Consider the following 18,425-nt stretch of genomic DNA (forward strand, 5'->3'; position numbering starts at 1 on the left):
CTCTATAGGTCAGTAGTCTTGGATCCCCACATATGATTAGTACACGATTGTCTTTACAATTATTTATACTGAATGACTCTGCCTTTAGAGGGAGAATGTCAAAAGATGTCTAATGGAAGATACTATTCTAAGCAGGAACTATAAGGAACTTGATTTTAGGAATTCTACGGCATATATACCCCCTTCATCTTATGTCAATATGTGACAATGACTGATACCTGACGAAAGAGACTTTGGCAAAGTGATTGAAATGAAATTTTGTTAGCAGAGTTATGTATAAAGTCCTTATATTTTAAGATTAAATGATCATATGCAGTTATATGTCATGAAGAAAAAAGAAGAAAAGCAATTTCAGGAGACGTCGATGATATAAAGGAGTTTAGAATAGACTAGCTGAATAGCAAACCATGTCACTACGCAGGCTCATTTAGGGATGCAAGAACTATGTAATTTATCTTTCAACCTTTATTTTATCCATTTTATCCATTACAAACATATTTTCAAAGATAATGACATATTTATTATACGTAAATCTATCTCAAAATTGAACTCAGTCAAGGGTTTGACTATACAAAACGTTTAATGTGATACGAAACCAAATTTGGAAAGCCTTGTTGACGTCGAAGGAGAAATATAACCTTTAGAGAAGTTACACGTTCAACCGATCATATCAAATATCACCTTTTTACTATGTGCGCATCTCACTTAATATATAACATGGTTGAAATCATCAATCTTACTCATACTCAGTGTCAGCGAACATCATTATAATAGATGCTGATTCAACAATTGTGATCAAACTCGGTGTAGAAATCAAGTCATTCGTGTGCTGACATGCTTAGTCGATTAGATGCAAGATCATCTCATTACTATTTTTTTGTTTGATCACAACCAGACATCATGACAATATTGATGTTATTTACCAAGTTTGATGACAATTCAAGCATTGGGCTTCGTCAGTGGTTAGAACATTAACCAAGATCAGCATATTAATTAGCATGTGTTTTATAATACTTGAGTCGGAAATGTCGTACTTCTGGTGGCAAGAAGCCCTGCCTAACAGATCCTCTTCTTGCTAAGCGTAAACCTCGACCTGAATGAAAATCAGTATATACCATGCGAGAGGATCAAATTAATTGGATGATTGTGGATTTTCTGGCGCACCAGCACTGTAAGGCTGTATAGCGTCACAAAAAAATTACCTGAGAGAAAAGAATAGTCAAAAAAGTTTTATTATTAAAGAGCGATAAAGTATGAAAAACAACGATAATATGCACAAATGTTTATGCTTGAATGCATCAGTTTTAATGAAGTTTCATACCTAGCACATTATTTACCCGTTCCTTATTCTACAATGTGGAAAAGGCCACTCTTTTTGGTACAAAATGGTTAATAACACTGCTTCTAAATGTAAAATCATGTGAAAGAGTGACAATATTTGGATGTCTTTTGCTAGCTTCTTACGCAGTACATCTTTTCAATCATCACACAAGTCTTTCTACCTGAAGAGAGATTAATAAGTTTGTAGTCTGAAAAATCATAACAAAACAGACGCTAATTCTTCTTATTTGTTATTTATAGGAACAAAACCAGCTTCCCCAAATAAAGAAAGCTAATAATAAAGGTCTTTTTAAAAAAGTAAAACAGGAAATTTGAAATTACAATCCAAATATAGTATTGCAAAGGTCTTGAAGATTATCCAGTTCAAAATGAAATGTAATTCATACCAGATTTTAACCATTTGTAACATGCATTGTCCTCAGGTAAGCAACAATGCAGAAAGAACGGAAACTTACTATTTTCATGTGTATGCCTGTTTTGGATATGGCTAGCTGCAGACTGCCACTTGAAAACACTTAGTTACCTATCTCCTCGTTCGGTTGAAGCTGCGAACCAGTATTTTTTATTCGAAATGCTATGAATTAGTTTCTCCATATCCTCATATTCCCTTTCTCTGGTTATGTGTTCTAGCTTCTCCTTCACACCTGTAAATAAAAAGATTCAAAATATTTATTTGCTCCCTTATGTGTTTGTACTTGAGGGGAGGGATTGATTGATTGGTCGTATTTTTTACGGCACATCAGTACGGTTAGGCTATTTAGCGCCATACTAAAGGCTATATGTAGGATTATTTAAAATATATTAAAGGTTTTTCTTATCGAACAGCGATAGAAATATCAAAGAGTTAAACGCAAAACGATAAGATGGCAAGGGTAATTTATAAAGCTTTCCGATCAAAGGGAAATATAAATGGTGTGTTATTGAAGACTAAAATGAAAAGGTATTGAGTATGAACGACGTTATTTACATTACATGTAAATACTCAAAGTGATAGCATAAACGTTATATCTTAGAATACATGTTTATTTCTTTCCGGAACTCCAGAATAAATGAGACGTTTATGATATATCATGGGCCGTTTTTAAAGCCCCCATAATCTCCAGTAGTGAGAACAGTTGGTTATAACTTTCCGAGTTGTTGAATGTGAATTTTAAACGTGAGTTTTCTTTATAATTCTTTTAATCATCCGAAGGCTTCTGAATAATTAGATGATGAGTAATTTTTTCGAGAAATATCAGCAAGAATATTTGCTATGTTACGTTCTGAACTAAAATTTTTATTGTTCAATTTCAGACGTCAGAAAGAATTGTGTTTTCTATTTCCGTTTATTTTGCGGAGAGTGTCCCAAACTTTCTTAATGGAGGAACTAGAGCTTAAGGAAGAAAAATATTTCTTACATGATGTTCGTTTGCTTTCTTTGATGGTGCGGCGAACTTGGACCTGGAGAATACGGTACTTACTTACATGTTCGGGCGTCAGTCGATTGCTGCATTTTTTCAGTGCTTCTCGGCGCTGTCTACTGGCCTATTTACATTCTTTAGTGACCATGTATTATGGGTTCTTTTACAGTTCGGCATGGACTTAATAATGGATTCTTCTGCAATCTCGATTAAAATAGAAGTAAAGTGCAGAATAGGGTCATTAACGTTGCAAAAGGTATCCCCATTCAGCCTAGTTTTAAAGAATGTTTCAAACTTGGCCCAGTCGGCTTTTAATATTCCTTTGTGGAATGGCGTCATCAACTGCAGAGTTAATATTTTCAAGGGAGACTGGAACGTGAACACTACTGTGAAGGTCATCAGCGACCTTCCAATCACAGTCCAAAAGCAGCGAAGAAGAACAAATTGTCAAATCGATACACGTTATGTACCCGTTCATTGGCGTAAGTACGTCGGAGATTTGGTGTGTTGCATAGACAGAAGTCGTGTCTAGCAATAAGGACTTCTACCTTTTGGCCTGTCACTTATGTGATTTGTTCCCCATACGTGTTAAGGCTGTAAAACAATTTCTTTCTCCATGTAATAACTGCTCTTCACTTCATTGCTCTGAAAAAGAGAAAAACATATTATGTTGAGCAAAAGTAACATTACTTTTATTTCTAGGAATATCACTTAGGCATAGCTAAAATGTATTTACCAAAATTTGTATTATGGACGTTTGCAGAAGTAACATTAAAAAAGTATGCTCATTTTGTTGCACGAGTGACATGTATGAATGCTTAAATGTACAAGAAACAACTTTGCACTGTAGCAAAATGGAAGGATTTTTCAGAATATTCTGGTATATAAATATCTGAATTTCCAAATGGTAAAGAAGCACAAAACTAAACTGTATCAGCTCAATATCCAGAACATGATGCAAATTAACCGCAATCACATTATTGGCTCCATACTTTGCACTGTGGACTGGACTATCACATTTACCACCCCCAGCGATATCAATTGGCTGCTGAACACAATGTAATTTCCAAAGTCTCGATCCTTATGTACCTTCGTGCTCTCTCTATACCTATAGCAAGTGTGAGAAACACTCACTGGTCATAAAAATGTGGAAAAGTGTAACACTTATGCATATGTGGTGCATCAACCGAAGATTTTTTGATTGAGTTGCAGTTGCAAATATGATGGCTTCTGACAAGATATTGTTACCAGCTGGTATGTCTCTAAGGTAATGATGGCTGTTACAAGTCCATGATTTGTCAAAGTGTGTGACTCCTGTATAACTTATTAAAGTACCATATGTGTGGGTCACTATTACTAGGCTGGTCCAAGGCAGTAGCGACAAGTCTGGAATTATCACAACTGCTGTTCCTCAAGCACATACACCTTTCTCACAGTCAGAAGTATGGTGGATGGTTATTCTCAACTGGAAAGTTAAAATGGAATGGGGACACGCTTTTAGAACTCTAGCATTAAATCCTTTGTTGAAACATATAATAAATTTTGTATTTAGGAATAATTTATATCATAACAATAACCTGTTCAATATGTATATGGATAAACTTTCTGAATTATATAGGCCATTAATAACACTATTAAGAATAGTAAAGCATTATGAAATCAGAAGTCATTTTATACGTGCTGGAGTTGTGAATTTTACATTAACTTTTTGAGAGGTATTTGACTCGCAGCTGGAATCTATCGGGTCGCTCGCAATTGGTTTGTAACTTGAATCATCCGAATCCCTTATTACAGAACACTCATTATCAATTTCATAAACATCTGTAACAATGCCATTATCAGGTTCATCAAAGCTATCTGTTGTGTCCTCCACTTCACTATCAGTTGGGATCTCTAAAACTTAAATCCTTTGCTCCTTCGCTTACTTGCTGGACATTTACCTCGCAACCTGCAAAATAAGTGCAATCAGAGACACGTGTATACTGATCATTATGGTTTTTACACTGATAAGTAATTCACATGAACACGTTTATCAATAAAGGCAAATTATTGCTCAGTAATAAAAGGACGACAAGTGTTTCGTCTACTGGGTCAAACGCTTACATGCTGATACTGAACTTAGTTAATAAAACGTTTTACGGTTCGTCCGCTTGTTCATTTTTAATGGTGAGGTTAACATAATATTTAGTCACTTTACATCAGTGAAGTGCGGCATTAAACGTGCATAGCATCAATGAAAGAAGTACTATATTGGACGAATTGAAATATCTGGAGGTGAGTTGTTAATTTATTCATTGAAATAGTTATATATGTACAATAATTACCAAAGTCAATTCGATTTATTCTCACTAATACTTGAACTCTCTTTGATCTCTTAAGTATCATGTCAGTCTGACATTGAACAGCAATACTGCATGATGGTGTGTCTAGTCCCTGTAATAAAAGCATAACTTGAAATATGTTTTTCTAGTGCGTGTCTTTGCATTAGATATGAGTCACACATTCAGTCTTGGGTATTTTCGAACAATATTGACAAATGCATCAAACCTCTTTCATTACTTTTGCAACCTATTGCTGATCATAAAGTTTGACATATTACCAATATATTGCAGTTTTCTGCAATAACTAAGTTTTCGTCTTCATATATTTACTTGTATGCTAATATCAGGTATGACACCTTAGGAAAAACCATACCAATACAATCTTCGGGAACACTTGGAAAGTACTCGATGACAAAGAAATGCACAGCAGGATATGCCACACAATAATCTGTTAACTGTTTTGATTGGTGTCTCTTGGGTTCTCTATAGTGCATTATCTTCTGGGTGATGGTTCACAATATTCTCTTTCAATACCTAATAAAAATGTATAAACAGAGCACCTTTATAAGCTAAAATCCTTACACAAACAACATTAAACGGTATTTTAAACGAAAGATCCCTTTCTATGATTCTGTAAACATTGTGAATAACAATACCATTCTTTACACAATGAACAAATATTACAAATCAGATTCACAAATAATGGGTTGTGGGTTTGAATCTGATATAGACCAGCATCCATTAACGAAACGGTGTATATCTAGACAAGGAAAGTAATTTACTCCCAGTGCATAAATACTATCGGGTAGTTAGCCTTTACAATTTAAAACAATAAACTATTCACCTAATTTCAGCATGAGCAGAAACCTTTATTTGTGTCATAGTTATTATTATTATTGGTGAAAATAGAACAGACAGGAAACAAGCATAGGTATCTACATTCATTTTTCTGGGGTAAAGGTCAAACAATAATAAGGGAGGGTGGGCAAAGCCAGACTTAAAGGCATGATAAAGCAGGATTCATTTATGCGGGTAGTGGTGGAACTATTATGATTTGCAAACATCCTCCCATTAAAACAACCCTCTCGCATTCATCCTTCTTTGCTTGGTATTTTTGGGGTACAAAGGTAGTGGATGACAACCAATATTATACAATGCCTCCCTTTACCCTCATTTGCGCTTCAGAGACACCAAGAATTTTAATTTGACCCCCAGTTTTAATACCAAAGTTTTTTTTATATACTCAGTCTGAGCTCCAGTTTTGACACCAAGGAGATTTTTTACTCTCAGTCTTGCACCCCTATGGGGATAAACTAAGTATAGCTTTAAAACAAATCTATAAACTATTTACCTTTGCCAACCATCGCTTCTGAAAAGCTTCTCTAGGTCTACATGCTGTTATGCCTGTCGTAACCCTTCTCTTGTTCTGATCCGGTGTGCACGGAGTCATCGGGCAAGAAACCTAGGAAATGCATTTGGCGGCAGTCGTCTGATGGTCTTAATACCATTTGACTGTTTACTTTTATAGGTTGTATCAAAGTCATCGTTTCTGAAATGGTCACTACAGACAACTGGATTATTATCTGACTTCTCATTGGTCGGCTCAGTCCTGTCATTTCTTGTCCTTCGTAATCCATTGTTTCCTTGTAACATGATTGGTAGGAAATTAGTGCAGTCTTATTCTTCTCTTGTTCTATTGCTACAACCTTTGCAATACACCTTTTTACCATTTTGTTTCACACGGCTCCAACTATTCAACGCAACTACAATTAAAGTAAAAAGCACGTCACTTCAGAGTTGTGAAGTGCGGAATCGGCTAGAAGCGTGGTGCCTCCAGCGATAAAAAAATAAATGTTTTGTGTTCATTATTTTGATTATTGATGAGGTATTTGACAAAATACCTTTACAAAATCAATCATAGACAGTTGAATTTATCAAATAAAGCTAAGTCGTACGAGTGCACTAGAATACTATATTGAGAGAGGTACACAGCCCGGCATCTTTGATAAAATATTGGTCCGTAAAGGGTTTTCCAACTTCCCATTGTCTAAAGTATAGCATACCGATAGTGAATCGGAGACGATAGAGATTCAATATGCTTATTTTCGATATATTTCAGGTATATTGTCCTGATTTCGGTTGACAATATCAATGCTCCATCTGGCAAGTGCAAGTTTTTAGTGTTATTTCTACTACTGAAAACCGCAACAACCTTTTCCGCATTCTCTGGTGTAGTTCCTTATACGAGTTATGAGAAATGGAAGGATTCGTCTCAGATTAGTTTCCGTGGTGCAACTTAAATTTCTTTTGGGTTGTTTATGTAGACATGGATGTGTTTCAGATACGGACGTGTTTTGGATTTTTAAAAGGTCAATTGTTTATTGTCAAGGCTGGATGATATTCTAATGCCAAAGGTAGGTGTGGCATTTGGTATGTTTTTGCCATGTTTTCTATTTGGAATTGAGGGTTCAAAAGGCTGATGTTAACTTGAGGGAGATATTGGACAAATAGTATTTCTTTACGATGTGACAGATGTGGCTCATTTTCTTCAGCCAAAATGCTTGCACTTTGCCCATGTGTATGTCCTAAATTCTTCCAGAGTGTGTTGTTTTGCTTGATGGTGAATTGGGTCAAGCAATATATCTTGCCCTGCAATATACTGAAATCAAGCATATTTTAAACACTATCATCTCCCATTCGCTATCAACACTTCAGTCATTACACAACAAAAAAAAAATGGAAAACCCATGACTGTCCGATATTCTCATCAAATGTTTTATGATGATTGTTTTGATATCCAACATACAGTGTTCAGAACATGAGGGAATATTCTTATCAAGCACCGAGACATTTTCAAAAAAGTCTTAGACTGTCAGAAAATAAATTTATTACGGCTATTTGAATACAAATATACAAAGGCAAATACAAGAAAAACATAAAATAATGAGTACAAGGAAACACTTCTTGTGATACAATAAGAATACATAAAATGTGCGTATCTTACTGTATATAAGGAATGCCAAACAAGCACACGAAAGAAAACAACATAGTTTTATAATTGCTGTCCTTCATCATACAACCACTGTGTCAACTTCATTGATGAAAATATGTGTCCTAAACAGTTTGTGTTAAGTGGTACGCAGAACAAACCATAGTTGAAATACAAATGTAGCACATAAACTGAGACATTATAGGGTCTTAGTTTGTACGAGTTTACAAATGATAAGCATAGCTGACACTAAACAGAAGTAAAAACCGCAAACATTTATAGAAAGAAAAACCTAAAATTATATCAGACTTTAGATTTAAAAGTACATGTAACACTAGTTTGTTGTCAGTAAAAAATGAATTGATTGCTGACCGTTATGCATATTTAATTTTTATTGTGTTTGACATTTATAATTGATGGTAGAGATCAAGAACAAGTTTGTGCAAAATTCTTCTTTCTTTATCCTCCATATTTATTGTCTTCCTGCTTTGTGTACGCCTTTTGTATGCTGCACAATATGCATGTGTGTCTTTTCTACGGTATTCCAATAAACTGATTCTGAATGTCAAACATACCTGCAAGATTAAAATAAAGACAACGTAAAGTTGTTCAACAAATCTAAAGAAGGGAATATAATGTCAATGTTTTGTTCTGGAAAATACTCGCCATACGATCACTCTTTAGTTTTGTTTGACAGAGACATACAAACAAAAGAGTTTTTGTTATTATTAATTTTATGTCTTTGGTACAAGCGGCCGGATATCGAACCCACAACCTTCCGCATCTGAGGCGGACGCTCTTACCACTAGGCCACCGGAGCAGTGGAAAATCAGCTTTTTGATTATCGACTTTTATATGCCCATTTATGAAATTCGTGAATTGCTTATCTATAGAGAAATCCCCTGGGTCAGATTGCATAACCACTAAAGTTTAAATAAGTTTCAAAATAAACTAGTTTACTTTCTTGTACTTCATTTTAATATTATATTTAAGGGTGAAATGTCGAAATCTATAAGAGAAGGAATTATCATTTTGTAAGGGAAAAGGAGAGTGTGAAGGTATTAAGAACTGGCGTCCTATCACCCTCCTAATTATTAATTAACTGATTACAACATTCTAAGTAAGGTTATTACAAATAGATTTAAAACAAGTATAGGATCACTCGTTAACATCAAAGTTGCGGTGAGGGGGTTAGAAATATATTAAATAATACTCTTAAAGAAAGTGCCATTATTGATTTAATAACCAGCAATGGGTAAAAGGGGGCCTGATTAATGGCTTCATTAAACTATCTTGAACACATGTAGGTTTGGGCACAACTTCTGCAGACGGTTGAAATCAATGAACATAAATATTATTTAAAAAGCAATACAGACCTTTTTCCGGAAGTCGAATCTGGGGTTTTCCATGTCAATTTTTGACGCATGCGCAATCAGCGTAGGGCAACTTTTAAGTGATTGTCATTAAAAGAGTATGTTAGTGAATAAAGATTCTGACAAAGACATCAAGGTTTGAGATTTCTTCACCATTTATAGAAACAACGTGATGATTTAAACATGAAAACTTTATCAAGAAGTACAGATATCCAGTTGACTAATTATACATAAGGATTATCCACTCCTCGCTGCATCCCTGATGCCTTTATTACATGTGACTGTTGCGGTAAAAGAGCGACTGAAGTAAAGTGCCCCCTCTCACAGAGAGAGATTGATTAGTGTTGTGTTGAGGACGTATCATATTCCTTGACAAAACGTTGTAAATGTACAAACGTGTGCCCCCAATCACTGAAATGCTCACACAAATATTAGACTCAGTTCCATGGGCAAATGGCTTATACTAAATTGGACGATTGTGACTTTGTGTGTTGGACAACCCGTGAATTGCATGTTGAGCTGATCCTGAATGTTTTCCTCAAAATCGAGAAAGATTTTCGACAACATTTCCTCAGCATTGTTTTTCCTGAACTTCTGACTCAAATACTCAAGACAGAATTGAAATTGATATGAAAAACGTTTACTGTTTTGTGGTTTTGATGGGAAACATGATGACATGATAGCATGTGATAACGAGAGCTGTCCTACCTAAACGAAAATGGGTTTTGTTTAAAATGTAAAGATTCTAACTTATCCAAAGGAAAAAGAAATAACTGACTGGAATCTGTTTATTTTTAATGTTCAATGTGACATACTTATTTTACACCTATAAGTTGTTATATTACAGCACTGTTGTTCATAATGGATATTTGTCTTATGTTCACGGTATGCAATTTGAAGAAAATAAGTATGTACATAAATAAACATCTGAGCGAAACTAAATGTTAATCTATTGCACCATCTTTTAATGAAGTGATCAAAGTAAATGCATATGACTGTTGATGGACTAGTTGAAACACAAAATCACATAAGAGCATGTTCAATAAAAAATACAAAATGTTACAACTGTGTTAGTTTTCTTTGCAAAATAAAAGTTAAAACAAGTATTCTTCACAGGTTAATTGTATACAAAAGAAAAATACTGGAAACACAAATATATGGTGTCATATAAAATACAATGAAAACTATCAAATTGTAGATAACAAAGAAACCATGGTAATTATTATGTACAGTAGACAAACTATTTACAACAAGCGGTCATGCATGTTGACGATGCCACTGATTACCATGAGAATTTCAAAACACGTTGTTTCTGCATTACAGCAAGGTATTTTGGTTAGTGTCAGTGGAAGTGTTTCTTGCAAAAGTTCGAAATCCTTGATCGGACTTATAACACGTTCAACATGTATCCTGGAACGTGACATAAATGTAGACAATCCACCTCTTTTGCCGATAGTTGTTTAGCTTTTGGTGCAAGCTGGCACCATCAAATTTGCTCCTCTGAAAGAAAATTCTTCTCCATTCTGAACCCACTGTCAGCATGGAGAGTGTCACTACGAAGTAGCTTCTCCTTCAGCCCAGATTTATCTAAAAGTCTGACATTCACTGCGGTTCCGGGCTGTAGAATTCGCCCGACATGTCCTCGATACGTGTCGTAAGAGGCGACTAAGTAAAGGAAACCTGTTTGCCGTGGGTTGTTGTTCGTGTCAGGGAGGAAAGGATCCTGGTAGTTGAGCAGAGGGTTTCCAATGCAATACACGGATTTGGCCTCTGCTTCTTCTAGACGGGTGGTCGGGATTGATCAGGTCTCAAAAATTCGGTTGGTCACGCCGAGACCTACGAGGTCTTTGTTCACTCGCTCACCTTCTCTATCTCTTTCCTTGAATCTTTCTTGATACCAGTGTTGCCCTTCAGTCTACCCTTTTATTTTGTCCTTTCTCCTACTCTCAGAAAAACTTCCTAGATGGCAGTAGCTTAACGGGTCGATTGGAAGGTAATTTTGTTTACTGAGCTGGTCTTAAGGGATGAATCGAGAGGTGATGTTGCCTACTGAATATACCACATGTGTATCTCTGGCACTTAAAAGTGTCATCTTGTTAGAGTCCATATCGGCTGGGCGAGCACAGATGATGAAATACCCAAAAAGCAACACAATTTAAATCAAAACAAAAATAAATTATCTCAAGAGAACCATAACCATATCAGACTCTAATGATGAACCATGTGGCGTTTAATCTTTCCCACGCTTCATAGTCATCTAATCCAAAGATGAAAGCCAACCACTTGCCGCACTATCACCATTTATATTTGGAAAGACTATACCTGGACTAGTCGGCAATCCCAAGAGTGTAAAAAATATATAATCAGGTGGTTTCCTTGTAGAATGTGATCGCAAAGCGCATGCTGAGAATATATTATAAAATTTTTTAATACATTTCACGATATTCCAACGATTTGCAAGACATCAACATCATTACAATCACAAGGAAGACCTATGCTCAAAAAGCCAAATATGTGGCCAGTGTGCAGACCAGTCTCATCGGGAATCCGTGTGCAGAGCAACTCCGCATTGCGTTAACTGTGGAAAAGAGCGTAACGCAAATTCCAAAGATTATCAAACCTGGAAACAAGAGAAGAAAACACAGGGGGTAAAATACACTTCCAACATCCCAGGCCAGAAAGCATGTACAAGCTAGAAGATCCCTTCCTGGCCCAGCCTCTTCAACAGTTGTGAAAAACAACCAAGGACGCACAAAAACAGACTAACCGACCTGTTCCACCATCAAGCTCCAACACACCACATTTATACAGCTCAGATAAACACAATTTATACTCAAACAACATTCAACAACACTCCGCCACCAAAGTCACCAGGCAGTAAAGAAAGATCACAAACAAATAGACACGAAAGGGGTCCGATGAACCCATCAAGCTGTACAATCAGTTTGGCCACATCGTGAACATGGATGCAGAAGAAACTGCTCCATGAGCAAAAATGTCAACCCCATCCTTCCTCCAGATAAATAGGCTCATAGATTCCCCTCGCGAAAGGTCTAACCTAATTGCACCATCCTGACCTTACATTTACAATTAAGAACACTATCATACAATGGAACTGTCGAAGACTTACAACCAACTAACTATAATGCTATTTTTCTGCTTTCAAAAGAACACGATCATGCAGTGCTATGCCTGCAGAAAACATTCTTGAAAGACACGGAAAACATCACACTTAAATCCTACTCCCTTTTTAACAACTACCTTAAAAATGGTGACTTGGCCTCAGGAGTTTCTGTTGTTATGAACAATATTGCTCCCCACAACGTCAGCCCCTTAAATACAAATTTGCAAGCCATTACTGTAAGTGTCACTCTACAATGAGTGATTACCTTTTGCTCTATTCATATACCACCAAACACCAACCTAGTACCAAACAAATAAGACAGTCTTGTTCAACAGCTTCCCGTGCCATTTGTTTTACTCTGGGATTTTAATACCCAGAACATTTTATGGGGATCAAATGACATAAGTGACAGAAGCCTCCAAGTTAAAACAATCATTTCTAGGCACGATTGTTGTCTATATAACACAAAAAACGCATACGTACACCCAGGAAGGGGTACAAACACGTGTATCGATTTGACAATTTGTTCTCCTTCGTTTCTTTTGGACTATGATTTTAAAAGAACATAATCGTGCAGTACTATGATTGCAGGAAACATTATTGAAAGATAGGGGACAACATCACACTTCAAAGCAACTCCTTTTGTAAACATCTACTCTAAATATATTGACATGGCCTCAGGTGGAGTTTCTTTTGTTGTGAACAATGGGGCCCCTCATAGTGTTATCCCTTCAAACACAAATTTGCAAGCGATTGTTGTAAGCGTCACTCTACATCGAGTGATTACCTTTTTTTGGTTTATATACCACCAAACACGTACCTACTGCGAAACGAATTAGACGCCATTGTTCAACAGCTTCATGCGCCGTTTGTTCTACTCGGGGTTTTTAATACATTTTATTGGGATCAAATCAAACAGGTGATAGAGACCAAAAAGTAGAAGACTTCATTCCTAGGCACGATTGGCGTCTTTATATCACCAAAACTCCGATCTATTTTCATCCAGGAACGGGTACATCCGAGTGTATTGATTTGACAATATGTTCTCCTTAGCTTCTTCTTGTCTATGATTGGAAGGTCGCTGTTGACCTTCCCAGCAGTGACCACTTTCCAAGCTCTCTTAAGACTTTTAACTGTACAATTTATGAAGCTATTCCACAACGGAATTTAAAGAAGTCTGACTGGGCCAGTTTGAAACCCTTTGTCACACTAGGCTTATAGGGATACCGTTTTAAACGTTAATGATCCTATTTAACATTTTACATCTATTTTAATCGAGATTGCAGAAGAATCCATTCATAAGTCCTCACCGAACATTAAAAAACCCAAGAACCATGATTCACTAAAAAAATATATAGAAGCCATTAGACAACGCCGAAAAGCTCTGAGAAAATATAATGATCGTTTGAAGCCCGACACTTTAAATAGGTACCGTACTCTCCGGGCTAAAGCTCGCCGATGCATCAAAGAAAATTAAAGAGCATCATGGAAAATAATACCTTTCTGCTTTAAACTCTTGCTCCCTTATAAAGAAAGTATGGGACACAATCCACAATAAATGGAAAGGGAAACTAGAATTGTTTCTGACATCTTAAATTTAAAAGCAATAACAATTTCAACTCGAAACATGACATCGCAACTATAATTGCAGATAGTTCTCTAAAGATTCCTCATCGTCTAATTATTCAGAAGCCTTCCAAAGATTAAAAACTCATAAAGAACAAAAATACATCAAACAACTCATAATGTTACAATCAACCGTATTCATTATTGGAACTAACGAAAGCTTTGAAAAAGGCCCATAATACATCCACTGGGCCTGCCAATGAACCGTTTTTAAGTTGGTCATTTTGAAATACTTCAGGGAGTTCCATTTCATCGCTTTCTGGTCACTTGATCAGTCCACAACAGCAATGCACAATGCCTTAAACCGGCGTGAAACATCTTTGTTATCTGAGACACACTGGTATCAAATTAATATACTAAATGCTCCATTGCCATGTTTCAAAACAACTTAATAATGGCATTATTGGTTCGTTCTTGTGCTTTAGTTTTGTTTTGTGCCTCTTGGCATGAATATAAGTTTCATCACATAAAGCAACAAAGGTGTCAGTTTGGAATCCCTGTATAGAATGGTATTTTCTTGCCAGAATCTTGCATATATTCAAATGCTATTGATTTGTTCTTCACTTTTTTCTTCTGCATCTATTTTCTTTAATAGTTCAACCGGTTTTCATTTTACATTTTACCTCATTGACTTATTGTAACCTTGATGCCAATTCCTTTAAAAGCACACCTTTCTCTTCCTTAAGTCCCTCGAGCTGGGCTTTAAAATTTATTTTCGTTGCAAATATCCTTTGCATAAGTAAAACAGCAATATCCACATTGGTGAATCAAACAACTTCCTCCTTTCTGAGTCCTTGTACCAGGCAAACTATCGTCATCAACATCATCACTATGTAGACACAGCAGAGCATGAGCAGCAAGCGCGTTTTTAAAATATCGTCCCTTTCAACCATGCGTCCAAGCCGCTCAATTTTGGCATGGAGTATGTGGTCTTTACATTTGCACACAGATGTGTAGCTGGATATTTGTGGCACAAAGCCATGATCTCTAAATGGACCACCTGTGCATAAGAAAGAGAAAGAAGAAAATGTTGCTACAATATAGACAAAATAAATTGATGAATTCTAAATGCATGTTTACGTTTTATGAATTTTGTTTTCTTTTAAATTAATTATGCGTTTCCTCACTCCAGATTGTATTGATTGCCGATATAATCTGGAGTGAGGAAACGCATAATTCCTGAAAACAGCCACTCCTACTCACGCCTTAAGCACAATGATTAAACTGGTCTTTTAAAGATGGAAACGAAGAAAAAAAATACCTGATAGAGACACGCGATGTTTACACATATACACATTCATTTCTATGCAAATTTTTCACAAATATATTACCCTTTATAAAATGTTTACTGCTAATCCTCGTGTGTTCGGTAGGCGTCCAGTTTTCTCTGCAGATGGCAGCAACAGACTTATTCCTCAACAATTTACCCTTTGGAATCCTGACTTTTTTTTATGTCGCGTCCCTTTTGTTGTCGGATATTACAATTAACACAGCTACAATGGGCTGGCATATTTCTGTTTAGTACTATCTTTGACGATCTAAAATGACAAATTCTATATTCATGTAAGCCATGTAGGTCACTGAGTTACCCCTACGTTAATTGCGCAAGACTGTACCGAATGCGGCTATATGATAGGTTTGGTCAGCTAAAACTAGTATCGGAAATTCATCTATAAACGGAGCATAAGTCCAGTAATTTCCAGTTGGGAGATCAGTAAGACAGGGATGCCCACTAGCAATACTCATTTTTGTTATGAAATCGAAAAGCCATTGCATAATATAAACCTGTGGCGTAGGAATAATGGACCAACATTTGAATGCTACCGGACGGTATCCTTTGCCTGTTTCGAATGGGGGAGAGGGAGTAATATAGGTATATCAATTCAGTAAGGCTGGCTCCCGAGAGGGGCTGACCTGGCTTCCCTGGCCTGACTCCCCTCCTTCTTTGTACAGAGAAAGGAGGCCATCCATGCATACTTTAACAAAAACAATCTATTGTCATGCGACCTCGCAGAAACTAACATAGCTATAGCCATATTGGGACAAACAAGTGCAACCATGTGGGACAGGGAGTTGAGCCTAAATGATTATGGAGCACATGATGGTGTGATGCTAATGCTACGTGTCTAACGCGATGTAGTACAGACCAACCTGATCTCCCTGAAAGATCGGGAACAAACAAGAATAACTGCAACGAGGTACACAAACACTTTACTAACACCTGCGAGGAAGCAAATTCGTCATACAGAGCACGCACTTGTACAACATAACAGCTTTCATTTTATTTCCCTCTTGTATTTATTTTTAGTTTCAGTTTTCTTTTTTGTCTATCATATCATCACAGAATGTTTAGATAGGGATAAGTTGCATGGGGACGAAGGGATCGACCTCTGGGGTGGAAGCATGGCCTCGCCCATTAGAGAGACTGCGACATTGCTATATGTCAGCTCCACATCATGGGCCCCTAGCAAAATTTATTTTTAATTTTTTTAGATAGGTCTTTGAATAAATAAAGAAAATTATTAGCATAATTCGATCCTTTTTTAATTCAGTCGTTACACATACACAGTGAATATAACTACAATAACTATAGCACCATGCATATGACATACACAGGACTCACTGATCCCCGGCTCTGGAGATTCCCATGTGAATTTTATAGGCTATTGTTTTGTAAGTAAACAAGGCTCATTAGATCATTCTAGAAGGTTATTTTCCATTAGGTAATGGTCGCTTTTAGAAAATGTTAATGTGACCTGAGGTCAAGCAGAGATCTATATTACCTTGTGACTGTGAGGATGTAACCAGTCGTGCTTTAACATCTGGCACTTTAAGTAGTATTATGTTGTAACCAGTTCGGGCTGAATTTTATTTTCTTCAAATTATTAAATTCAAGTGATTATTTTCTCTGGAAATACAAAGTCTTCTGATACAATTCTTGGATAAAGACATTCATTGGAATTTATATTGAATTCAAACCTGGAATAATATTTCAGTGATTTAAAAATAAACTGTTGACGCATCAATACTTCGTAGACTATAACAGACACGTCATCGTCTTCAGGACGTTTTACTGCTAGGACTTGTGTCTTGGATTATGTTTGGATTTAATTCGCAATTCTTTTTTCTCATTTTTGCTTTGTATTCTAGGGAAATCAATTATTTGTCGAATTTTGTAAAGCTTGTTCTCTTCAATATTTTCTGTTACTTATTTTAAGTAATATACTAGTAACAATTGATACTCACCATTACATTTCCCGTTGATCGGGGAGTTTTATACATTACCCTCACGATCTCATCGTTTTGCTTTTAACTGTTTGATTTTATTATCGCTGTTCGATAATAAACCTTTTATCAACTGTAAATAATTATACGAATAACCTTTTTATGGCGCTAAATAGCCTTAATGTGCTGGTGTCCCGTAAAAGTAGTCAACCAGTCAATCAATCAATCCTCATCAGATTAATACTAATTAAACAATAATTACCATATTAAGAAACTACAAGTTTCTGGATAGCAGGGTTTATTGATAAGAAAAACACAAGTGATTTATGAAAATGTAGTTGTTTTCCTACTAGTGCGTAGAGAATATCAAAAAAGTTAACCGAAGTGAGATAGACAAAGCACCATTTTTGATCATTCGAATATGTGCGAAAGGCGAGTAAATGAAGCTGTTTTGGCAAAAATGACAAGAATATAAGAACAGGTAAGCAATGTTTAAACGTGTATACAAGATATATTGTACATTTCGAGTTTATTATAGTCACTATTGGTGTCACTTAAAAGAAAAATAATACGTCTCCTTGGGCTGCTGTCTGTGATAGCGACCAAGTTTGACTTCTTTGATGAAGATTTATATGGACGTCGCCGTTAAACTTTGCAAAAGAAAAAGGAAATTCATAACCAGGAATTGATTGTGATTTCCTTTACAGAGGAGCTAACAATCGCTGGTGGGTCTATTTCACTTGTGGCAGGGCGGAAGACAGATGATAATGCAGGTGCGTTGGACAAAATATTTGAAATATTCTACTTTGCTCAGGGGAATAAGTTGATGCAGTTATTTAATGAGTTAATGTTTGTTATGTCCTGATATTTATATTACTTGACTTGGCGGATTCTTTCATCATTTAGCTTTTGGATGAAGTGTTTCCAAATACTATAAATTGAAAACATTATACATACATATGTGCCATTGGTATGTACATATATGGGTGACCGGACAAAATGGTAGCGGACAAAATGGTACGGACA

General features: G+C 36.1%; 1 long non-coding RNA gene across 2 annotated transcripts; it reads right to left on the reverse strand.

The window, feature by feature from the left end:
* Nucleotides 1-113: 113 nt before the first annotated feature.
* LOC149773024 (uncharacterized) lies at nucleotides 114-17,933 on the reverse strand. Of its 2 annotated transcripts, XR_016417501.1 has the most exons (4): nucleotides 6,414-17,933; nucleotides 5,436-5,596; nucleotides 4,077-5,174; nucleotides 114-3,386 (listed from the first exon to the last, which is right to left on the reverse strand). It is a non-coding gene; the product is annotated as an uncharacterized LOC149773024 (long non-coding RNA). The 2 variants fall into 2 exon arrangements; XR_016417500.1 differs by having other exon boundaries at nucleotides 4,077-5,596.
* Between the last annotated feature and the right edge of the window lie 492 nt (nucleotides 17,934-18,425).

Source organism: Sinohyriopsis cumingii, unplaced genomic scaffold, assembly GCF_028554795.1.
Source record: "Sinohyriopsis cumingii isolate HCF-2022 unplaced genomic scaffold, ASM2855479v2 utg000913l, whole genome shotgun sequence".
NCBI classification, from domain to species: domain Eukaryota; kingdom Metazoa; phylum Mollusca; class Bivalvia; order Unionida; family Unionidae; genus Sinohyriopsis; species Sinohyriopsis cumingii.